This window comes from Sminthopsis crassicaudata, chromosome 3 (assembly GCF_048593235.1).
Source record: "Sminthopsis crassicaudata isolate SCR6 chromosome 3, ASM4859323v1, whole genome shotgun sequence".
NCBI lineage: Eukaryota > Metazoa > Chordata > Mammalia > Dasyuromorphia > Dasyuridae > Sminthopsis > Sminthopsis crassicaudata.
The window spans coordinates 568,306,270-568,316,395 of NC_133619.1; the positions used below are offsets into that span (position 1 = coordinate 568,306,270).

General features: G+C 36.1%; 1 protein-coding gene across 2 annotated transcripts in view; it reads left to right on the forward strand.

The window, feature by feature from the left end:
* RNASEH2B (ribonuclease H2 subunit B) overlaps positions 1-9,656 on the forward strand; it is a 168,577-nt gene extending 158,921 nt beyond the window's left edge. Inside the window, exons 11-12 of one of the 2 annotated variants that reach the window (XR_012488452.1) lie at positions 4,928-5,006; positions 7,432-8,571. The gene's annotated coding sequence lies outside the window, so the exon portion shown is untranslated. Of the gene's footprint in view, positions 1-4,927 lie in introns of both variants that reach the window. The other variant, XR_012488451.1, reaches the window with a different exon arrangement.
* The last annotated feature ends 470 nt before the right edge of the window (positions 9,657-10,126 follow it).

Here is a 10,126-nt window from a genome sequence, read left to right on the forward strand (position 1 = left end):
TTGCTGATTATATGATAATTTGGTTAGAAAATCCCATTGAATTAGCAAAGATATTACCATGGTAGCCATAGCCTGGGACTGTGACCTTGAGCTTCACAGAAAAATATAAATTACAGTAAACAGCAAAAGAAACTCCAACTATCCCATGAGAAAATTACAAATGACCCTGTGTTCATGTGCCTTCTTTGTTCTGTTTCTATATAATATCTGACTCGGCCTAACACAGAAATACACACACACACACACACACACACACACACAAGCTGTCATGGGTCTTCCTTCAGTAATTGAGTATTATCTCAGAAGGTCTTGATCCCTACAATTGGCATATCAGGGCAGAATAGATCAGTCCTCTTATAATTGGTATAACTGACAAGAAAGTCGGGTCCACCTATAAATTTTGTGTTCTTACAGATACTAATTGAAAAAAATTAATAGCTTCAGCAAAATTGCAGGCTACAAAGTAAACTCACAAAAATCATTGCTATAATGCATTGCTATAAAATAACAATAAAATCCAAGAAATGATCACTGAAAGGGAACTTGTGTTTTAAAAAAACTACAAAATGTACAAAATATTTGGGGAATTGATATACCACTGGGCATGAAATTAAGAAGATTCTTCTTCTGTATAACACTGAGCAAATCACACCCTGTTTGCATCAGTTCCTCATAAATAAAATGAATTGGAGAAGAACATGGCAAACTAGTCCAGTAGTTTTGCCAAGAAAACTCCAAATGGGATCATGAAAAATCAAACACAACTAAAAAACAGCTATAGTTTCAATTACAAGGTGCTCATTAAATAAATAACAATTTAAACAAACTGAAACAATATTCAGTGCTTATAGACTGGCTGTATCAGACAAAAATGAAAATACTACAAAAATTAATTATAGTTTCAATTTTATAACAAACTATCAAAAGTATACTTTATAGAATTTGATGAAAAAAATAAAAAAAAATTTCATTGGAGAAATAAAAGAGCTATAATACTAGGAGAAAATAATAGGGAAAAGGTAGGAATGAAGAGTGATAAAGTCTTCCAGACTGCAAACTGTAATATAAAGCTACAGCCATGAAAACCATTTGGTATTGGTTAAAAAAGAGAGAAGTAGATCATTGAAACATACAAGACAAGGGAGAACAAGAAATAATAGGATTCAACAATCATCGTTTGTAAATACCAAAACATAAATTACTTTAGAAAGAACCCCCATTTAATAAAATCTGCTGGAATGACTAGGAAGCAGTCTGGCAGAAATTAAGTTTAGATCAACATCTTATGTCATATGCCATAGCAAATTAAAAATAATAATGTGATCTTAATATTAAATAGCATACCATAACATTTTTAAAATAGAAGCAGATCATATATCTTTCACAGATATGGGTATAAGATAGATGTATATTATTAAGCAAACAAGATATAGAGGCCATTACAAAAGATAAATTCATAATTTAATTATATAAAATTGAAAAACTTCTAAAAAGAAAATTAATGAATCTGGGTTAAAAAAAATGAATGGTTGAATGGGGAAATCTTTGTATCAAATTTCTCAGATGAGAATTTTATATCCAAAACAATATCTGTATCCATATCTATATCTATACCTATATCTATGAATATATACATACATAATCTGTCATCTTATTTACAAATATACATATTATCTGTCCATGCATGAACACACATGTATACATAACACCAAAAGCCATTACCTAATAGATATATGGTTAAAATGATATGAACAAACAGTTCTCAAAAGAATTACAAGTTATTAACTATCAAATCACTAATAAAAGAAATGTATATCAAAACCACCTTCAGGTTTTGCTTCTTAACAAACTAGCAAAACTAGAAAAAAATGAAAACAGTCATTGATTAAAGGCTTTGGGGAAGATAAACATATTAGTACATTGTTGGTGGAGGTGTGAATTATTTCCACCATTCTGAAAAGTACTTTGGAATTATGCAAATAAAATAACGAAAATATCCTTTCCTTTTGATCCAGAGATTTTGCTAGGAACATATCCCCCTATGAAGGTCACTAATAGGAAGAGAGCCCTTACATTCACCAAAATAAACTTCTATATCTACCAAAATATTTATAATAGCATTTTTATAGTTTCAAAGAACTAGAAACAAAATGGATATCTGTTTAGGAATGGCTAACTAATCAAGATATGGTATATGAATGTAATGAACTATTTTTGTGCTAAACTATGAATATGATGAATATAGAAAAGACTTTACATGAATGATAAAGTGAAATAAACAGAATCAAGAAAACTATATCTGACTACCACAATGCAAATGGAAAGAATCACCATCACAAAATATTCAAAAGTAAATGTTGCAAAATTGCAAAGAACAAGCATAACTCCATAGAGAAATATGAGTAGAGATTCCCATTCCATTTCTTTATTGGGGTTGGTGGTGAAAGAGGGGGCACTGCATGGAATATGGCACATATTTTCACACATTTTTTTTATTATACTGATTATATTGGTTTTACTAATTTTTTTCCCTCTTTCCCCCCCCCCCCAATGTTTGATGGGATATTTCTTTGGGAGAAATTGTGAGGGTGCAAAACCAAAAGAAAACAATAAAATGCATTTTTAAAAATAGATCAAAACTATCATTACTTTTAGAAAGGGGTACCAATTAACTGCCTTTTGACTCCACTCATCATTCCTATGATGAATAATGAATTTAAAACTAAAGCTAAGAAGAAACAATCAGAATCATAGGAGATCCAGGAAAAAACAAAGACATGAAAGCCAAAGGAAAAGAGATTATTCAATGAGGGAGGCAGGGGAAAGCTAAAGAAGGTCAGGAGGATGAAGATGGAGAAGAGGCCCCCACATTTACCAGATATGAGATTAAAGAGATTATTGCTAATCCTGGAGAGAGCAATATCAGTTGACAAGTGGGTTAAGAACCCAGACTATAAGAGACTGAGAAGTGAGTACTCAGACAAGGGAAGCAATATTTGTAGTCAATAGATAAATCTCTTAATCTCTCATTTGTATGTATGAGGAATATAGGACTCTCTCTCTCTCTCTCTCTCTCTCTCTCTCTCTCTCTCTCTCTCTCTCTCTCTCTCTCTCTCTCTCTCTCTCTCTCTCTCTCTCTCTCTCTCTCTCTCTCTCTCTCTCTCTCTCTCTCTCTCTCTCTCTCTCTCTCTCTCTCTCTCTCTCTCTCTCTCTCTCTCTCTCTCTCTCTCTCTCTCTCTCTCTCTCTCTCTCTCTCTCTCTCTCTCTCTCTCTCTCTCTCTCTCTCTCTCTCCCCATTTGTCTATCTCTCCACCTACAAAAAAACACAGGTGAACTGAATTCTCTCCAAATCTGTGTTCAGTAGTCTCAATTTTAATGGGAGAAAGATTTCAATTAAAGTGGTTAAGTCAGAAAATAGAAAAATAAAGTTTATCATTAAAGGGTAAACTTAAATATCAGAAGCATTCACTTACATGTAAATTCTCATTATCTCTAGAAAAGTGAGGTGGTGGTATATTAGAAAACTCCCTCTTGAGAGAAGGTTTTATTTGCTTACTAATTCTTAAGCAATATAGGCAGCAACATGCAGAAAAATTTCACCAGAGAGAATGTTTGTATGTACAAAATACAAATTATATATAGATGTGGGTATGTGTTCTACTATGTACATAAAAACAACAATAAATAATATGATGAATTTTAAATCTATTTGAAACATTCTTTTTTAGAATGGATTTTTAAAAATCTTACTCTTATTGAAAGCACAAGTCAGAAAACATAAATAATGAGTTGGCAAGAGGAATTTTAAATAAAGTAGGAAATATTCTTGGTCAACCTGGTATTCACCAGGCTGATGCCTTAATGTAAAGCAGCAAGACAGAAAATGTGATGTAATGGATATAATGTGTCCTCCCTGCTTATAAGGTACTTGGACATTGATGAGGTCCTGAATAGTGGGTGTGTTGGGCAGAGAGAAACTGAAGAATTGGTCACTGAGGCAAGCAGGGAGAAGCCACTGATAGAGATCAGTTTAGCTCCATGGTCCCACCCTCTGAGGAGGTCATTCAGTCAGAAATCCAAGTTATATCAGACCCTAAGACTCACCCCCTGTAGGAGTCTTGGGCAGCCTCACCTTGTCATGTCCTGTAAGAAATCCCAGTCATGTGCCTGAAGATAAATTTTTCTTACAAAATCTACTTATGGCCGTGCCATACTCATTGCCCTCCTATCAGTCTGCCAAGGCACTCTGCCTCATGAGATCTCCACTTCCCCTGTGCCATGTGCTTTCTCCTAACTCCATCATGCTTTCTGGTTCTCCTGACCCCACTTCTCCACTTTATAAATAGCTAACTTTTTGGGGGTGCTGAGTCCCTTTCAGAGTTTAGCCTGCCAGCTAAGGGCTTGCTTGCCCCCAAACTCCTGTGGTGTTACTTTTCTCCTGGCAAATGGCAAGTTCCACTAGGGAACTGACCCTTTCCATAATTAATTATTAAAATCCCTTTCTGTGCTCTCTCAACTCTATTTCATCATTCCCTAAATAAACCTGCTTTTTGCCAAAGAGAATGGCCATTACGAATTCTTCACACGACTGAACCCCAATTTTTGGTGCTTGTCACCATTTGGTATTACACCAATCACATGAACATTGTTGGAATATGATTAATGGTACTTTAATACATACTTATATTTAAAAGTTATGACAAATGCTTCAATTTCCAAAGCCCACAATCATCAGTGAGGATGAATCATTTCTTCTGAGTCATTAAAAAAAAAATAGGGGGGATGATTTCAAGTTTTTTATTTTCTATATCCTTCTGTGGTCAAGGGAGGGGAGAAGATGCGAACTAGGCTACCTCTTTACTAAGTTTCATTTACTTCTCTTTCTTTTCTTTCTCCTCGTCATTTTTCTTCTATGCTCCTCTAATAGAATGACTGCTGCTGTCTACTGCTGGGCTTCTTTGCTGAACTGCCTGCTACCCTCCACTCAGGCTTCTTTTCCCTCAAAGGTAACGTGTGTATGTATGTATGTGAGAGAGAGAAAGAGAGAGAGAGACAGAGACAGACAGACAGACACTGAGAGAGACAGACACTGAGAGAGACACAGACACTCAGAAAGATGGGGAGAAACAGAGAAAAAAGGGAGATAAACAAAAGCAGAGATAGAAAAAGGAGAGACAAAAACAGATAAGGATAGAGACAGAGAGACAGAGGAAAGATAAAAAGAGGGAAGAGAGACAAAGAAACAGATAGACAAAGACATAGACAGAAACAGGAGAAAGAGAAAAAGGGAAGAGAGACAGAGAAAAAAACCAAAGAAAGAAAAACAGAGAGGACAGACAAAAACACAGAAAAAGGAGAGAGACAAAGACAGAAAGAGACAGGGACAAAGATAGAGGAAAAAGAAAAAGGGAAGAGAAACAAAGAGACAAAGACAGAAAGAGAAAAGAGGGAGAGGAAGAGAGACAGACACAGACAGAGACACAGGAGAACACAAGCTTGCTTGGCAAAAACATGACTAAATCAGCACATTTTGGGCTGTTTGTTTCTGTTGAACCATATCTCACACAAAAAGACCATCTCAGGATCTCCCCCCAACCCCCCAATCTTGCTCCTTCCCTCTCAACAGGAGGTCTTCCATTGCCCCACTAACTAGCTGTGGGCAGCAGTCATGATCCTGTCTCTCACAGGTAGCTCCAGGGCTATCCAGTTCACCTGGAGCTTCCACAAACACCCGGGAAGGCTGGCAGCACTAGAGAAGGTGGGCCAGCTCTGCTCCGCTTTGCCCTTACTCCTTGGGCTCCCCACAGAGGGTCAGTCATTTTCTTTAAAAGAAGCGGACACTGTCCTTAAGACTCAGTTGAGGGCAGCCAGGTGAGGCAGTGGACAGAGCACTGGTCCTGGAGCCGGAGGACCTGAGGTCAAATGTAGCTTCAGAAACTTGACACTATCTCTGTGACCCTAAAGAAGTCACTTAACCCCCATTGCCTTAGCAAAAAACAAAACAAAACAAAACAAAAACCTCAATTGACTAAAACTTAAGCACTTAAGGAACCCTCTTGGTGACCTAGAACAAGGCACTAAGGTCATCCCTTCCTTTCTTTAACTAGAGGTTAAGTAAACCTCTTTCTGAAAACTGTCTAGAACTAGAATTTCATCCTGATTTCTTTTTCAAAAATAAATTAAAGTATCGACTAAGCACCTACTTTATGTTAGGCACTATGGAAAAAAAAAAAAGGTATCCAAGCACAAACAAAAATAAACAATTTATATTCACAGTGAGCTTACACTAATTCCTTCCCAATCTTGGACCTGAACTATCAGACTGGGCCCGGTCAGGCCTGGCCTTCTCCAGCCCTACATTTCTGTTGCAATATCTAATTGGCTTTTCCTCTTAAACCAGATTGCCGTAGGCAAAGGCCCAGACTGTCTCTTTGTTTTAGAAATAATAATAATTTTGCAAGAACTTACCAAAATCTTAGGACATGCTTAATTCTATCTTTTCTTTTGAATATCATGTATTTGTGCCCTGAGTGTGCTTATGGAAATCTTCATAAAATCATTAGAACTGCTTCCTCTAAAGGAGACCTAAGGGACCCATTGGAGAAGCAATCATCTTGATTGCTCCAGGCCTGCTTATTGCTGGCAAGGAGAAGGATGCTGTCAGGAGACTTAATTTCCTCCATTTTCCTTTTGTAAACACCAGTGAACGAGGTGTGAAGCAAAGGTGTCGGTTTTCCAGGTTGGCCAAGTCTGTTTCCCAGCCTTAACAAGATGGCAAGAGGGCACTCATCTCTGGATTTTGAATTAATCTTTCTGCTCCTTATTCAGCTTCTCACTTTAAGATACTCAACAGCAACTTTTCCATTAGTAGAGAATGAAGAATTGAAAATGGGAGAAATGGGTTTACAGCTTCAGAAACTTGGCCTCCATCTTACTCTGTTGACAGGTTTAAAAGGCAAAAAGAACTTACCAATGGGAAAAGTATTTCTTGCAGGTTGTGGTGGAACATGTTTGTAGTCCCTGCTCCTGGGGATTTAGTGGCTAATGGATTGTTTGAGATTAGAAATTCTGAGCTAAAGTAGAATTAAAGTCACTAAGTTTGGTACCAATGTAGTGAGCCACCATGCTGATTAAAAAGGGTGCAAACCAGTCTAGATTCAAAACAGAAAGTCAGTGCTTCCCAGATGATCAGCAATGGGGTAGAGTCTCTAGGTGAGATAGAGAGACATACTCCCAAAAAAGAAAGAAGAAGGAAAGGGAAGGAAGGGAAAGGAAGGGAAGAGAAGAAAAAGAAGGGGAAGGGAAGAGGAAGAGAGGAGAGAAAAGAGAATATAAGAAAGGAAAGGAGAGGAGAGGAAGAGAGAAGAGATGGGAGGAAAGGGAAAAGATTTTCTCACACTGAACAAATCCTTTGTAATTTTTTTTTTGCAGCTTCATAACCCTGTTATATTTGTAGAGAAAAATATTTTTATATATCTCATCTGTGGAATTATGAAGAACCACAGGAAAAATATAGTTGTCACTCCCTTGAGACCAAGCCTGCTGTAGCAGAAATCTCTCTTGAGTATCAACCCAGAGGACATTCAGACCAACCTCCATGGTTTGTCAGCTGTGAATCTTAACGGCCCCAAGACTGTTTCCTGCTCTGTAAACTGAGAATAATATTTGCATCAGCAAACTCACATGGTGGTGACGAGGTTGGGGTAGCAACTCCTAGTTTGAAATAAATATGTGACAAATTCACAATACCCATTCTCTTTGGCAAAAGATAGATTTATTGAAGAACAGGTTACAGACAAAATGAAAGGATACAATAGACACCAGGAATGGTAAATATGAAGTAGAAATGGAAGAGCATATAATTAGACTAACCAGAATTATCTAGAACAAGATGCCATTAGAAGGAAGGCTCTATGAAGAAGAGAAAGAGAGAATCTCATAGTGAGTTTGGTCCTGACAAGAACTTAGCAAAGATATTCATCCTAAGCAGATCTTTTTATAGGGGAAATATAGCCTGGGAGTTTCCCAGGCAAAAAGGCAAAATTCAAGAGGGAGAAAGGATCAAGGAGACAAAGTGCCAGGAAGTCAAAGGTGGGGATCAAAGAGGTGTCGGATAGAATGCCTAGCAGATCAGGTCCCAGACCTGTCTAAAGAGATACTAATCGTATCTCAAAAGCTTGTTTAAATATCCTCCTCCTCCTCCTTTTTCTTCTCTTCTTCCTTCTGCTCCTCCTCTTCCTCCTCTTTCTCCTTCTCCTCCTCCTCTTCCTCTTCTTCCTCCTCCTTCACCTTTTTCTTCTGCCATGGACAACTAATGCCAGGGTCAATGCTCTATCCATTATGTGACTTAGCTGCCTCTTACTCTTTTTAAAATGTTTTCTTTATTTTTTCTTTTATTAAAAAAAAAAAAAACCAGAAAGAGAATACAAGACAAAATAGAATGTGTTCAGCAGAATATCAGGGAGGATTCGAAATATATAATAATAAATTACCAATTTGAGAAAGGATTATATAGTAGTAGAACAACTTATATTATGAGTGTCTATTTTTTCTTTACTTCCTTATAGGTTATTCTTTTGTTCTCAGCTGCACATCTTTTTTTTTTTTTTTTTTTACTTTATTCCTTTTTCTCCCTTTTATCTCCCCCACCTTCCCCAAGCAGTTAATTAAGCAAGGATATAGTTATGTATGCATAGATAGATAGATAGATAGATAAAACCTCCCCACATACACCTACACATACATGTCTTTCCAATGCTAACTTTTTGCTTTAATTCTACTCTTTAATTTGCTTTGATATTACTTAACCTCCCCCCATTCATGGATCCCTCCCTTGTCTTTTTCCCACATCCTTTGCTTTCCCATATCACCTATACCTTCCACCTTATTTTATAAATTTTGAGGGTGTTATACCCTTCAATGTATTTTTGTAGTGCTGCCTATTAAACCCAATCATGGCCTGAGTAGGTTTTCAGAATTACAAACCCTCCTTCCCCCTCTAATGCCTCTGTGTCTATTCTTTTTCTAGACTTCCTTTGTATAATATAATTACTATTTTTACCTTAATCCCTTTCTTTTGAGCTATCCTATTGTTGATGTTAATTTTAAGCACATGGTATACATTTCCATTTTAAAAATATAAGCAATTTCTCCATGTTACTTTCCTTGAAAATGATCTTTGATATTGGGTCTTATTTGTTCACTTTTCTATTGAATTCAGGTTTGGTTGATAGAAAAGTCCTAAAAATCTGCAAGTCTGTTGAATGTTTTTTTTTTTTTTTCTCATTCAGTATTCTAAATAATTTTGCTGGTTATGATATTTTTGATGGAAGGCCTAATTCTTTTGATTGCCAGTAGATATGATTCTAGTGACCTACAGTCTTTTATTATGGCTTCTAAGTCCTATACAATTCTAATTGTACCTACAGCATATTTGAATTGTTTTTTTTTCCTTGTTTCTTGCAAAATTTTCTGTTTGATATGTTTGAACTTTTGCAATAATATTCCTGTGTTTTCCACAAAGGATCTCTCTATGGTGATTATCAGTAGATTTTTTTTTTCTATTTCTACTTACCCATATGTTCTATCACTCCAGGAAAATTTTCTTGGATTATTTCTTGCATTATTGTGTCAATGTTTTTTGTTTTTGTTTTTGTTTTTTTTTTGGTCACAGCTTTCAGGTAGTTCACTTATTCTTATATTTTCTCTTCTTGATCTGTTCTTTAGGTCTGTTATATTTTATAAAATGCTTCACATGATATTCTATTTTTTTTTCTTTATAATCTATTTTTTATTTCAATCTCTCATAGTTCACTGACTTCCGCTTGCCCAGTTCTAATTTTACTCTACATCTTTCTTAAATACAAAGTCTGAAGAAACTTGGATTGGAATTTTGCTTCTGATGCTTAGTAGCTGTGTGACCATGGGCAAATCATTCTGTGCCCAAGTCCTTAAACATGAAGTGGTATTGATACAACACCTACTTCACAGGATTATTGTGAAGAACAAATGAAATAAGTAATGTAAATTGTTATATAAATATCAATTATACATATTTATACTGCAATGCCAGCTTTCTAATGGGCAATGAGGAGTACAGCTGTAATCAACTTTAAAATCTTCTCTG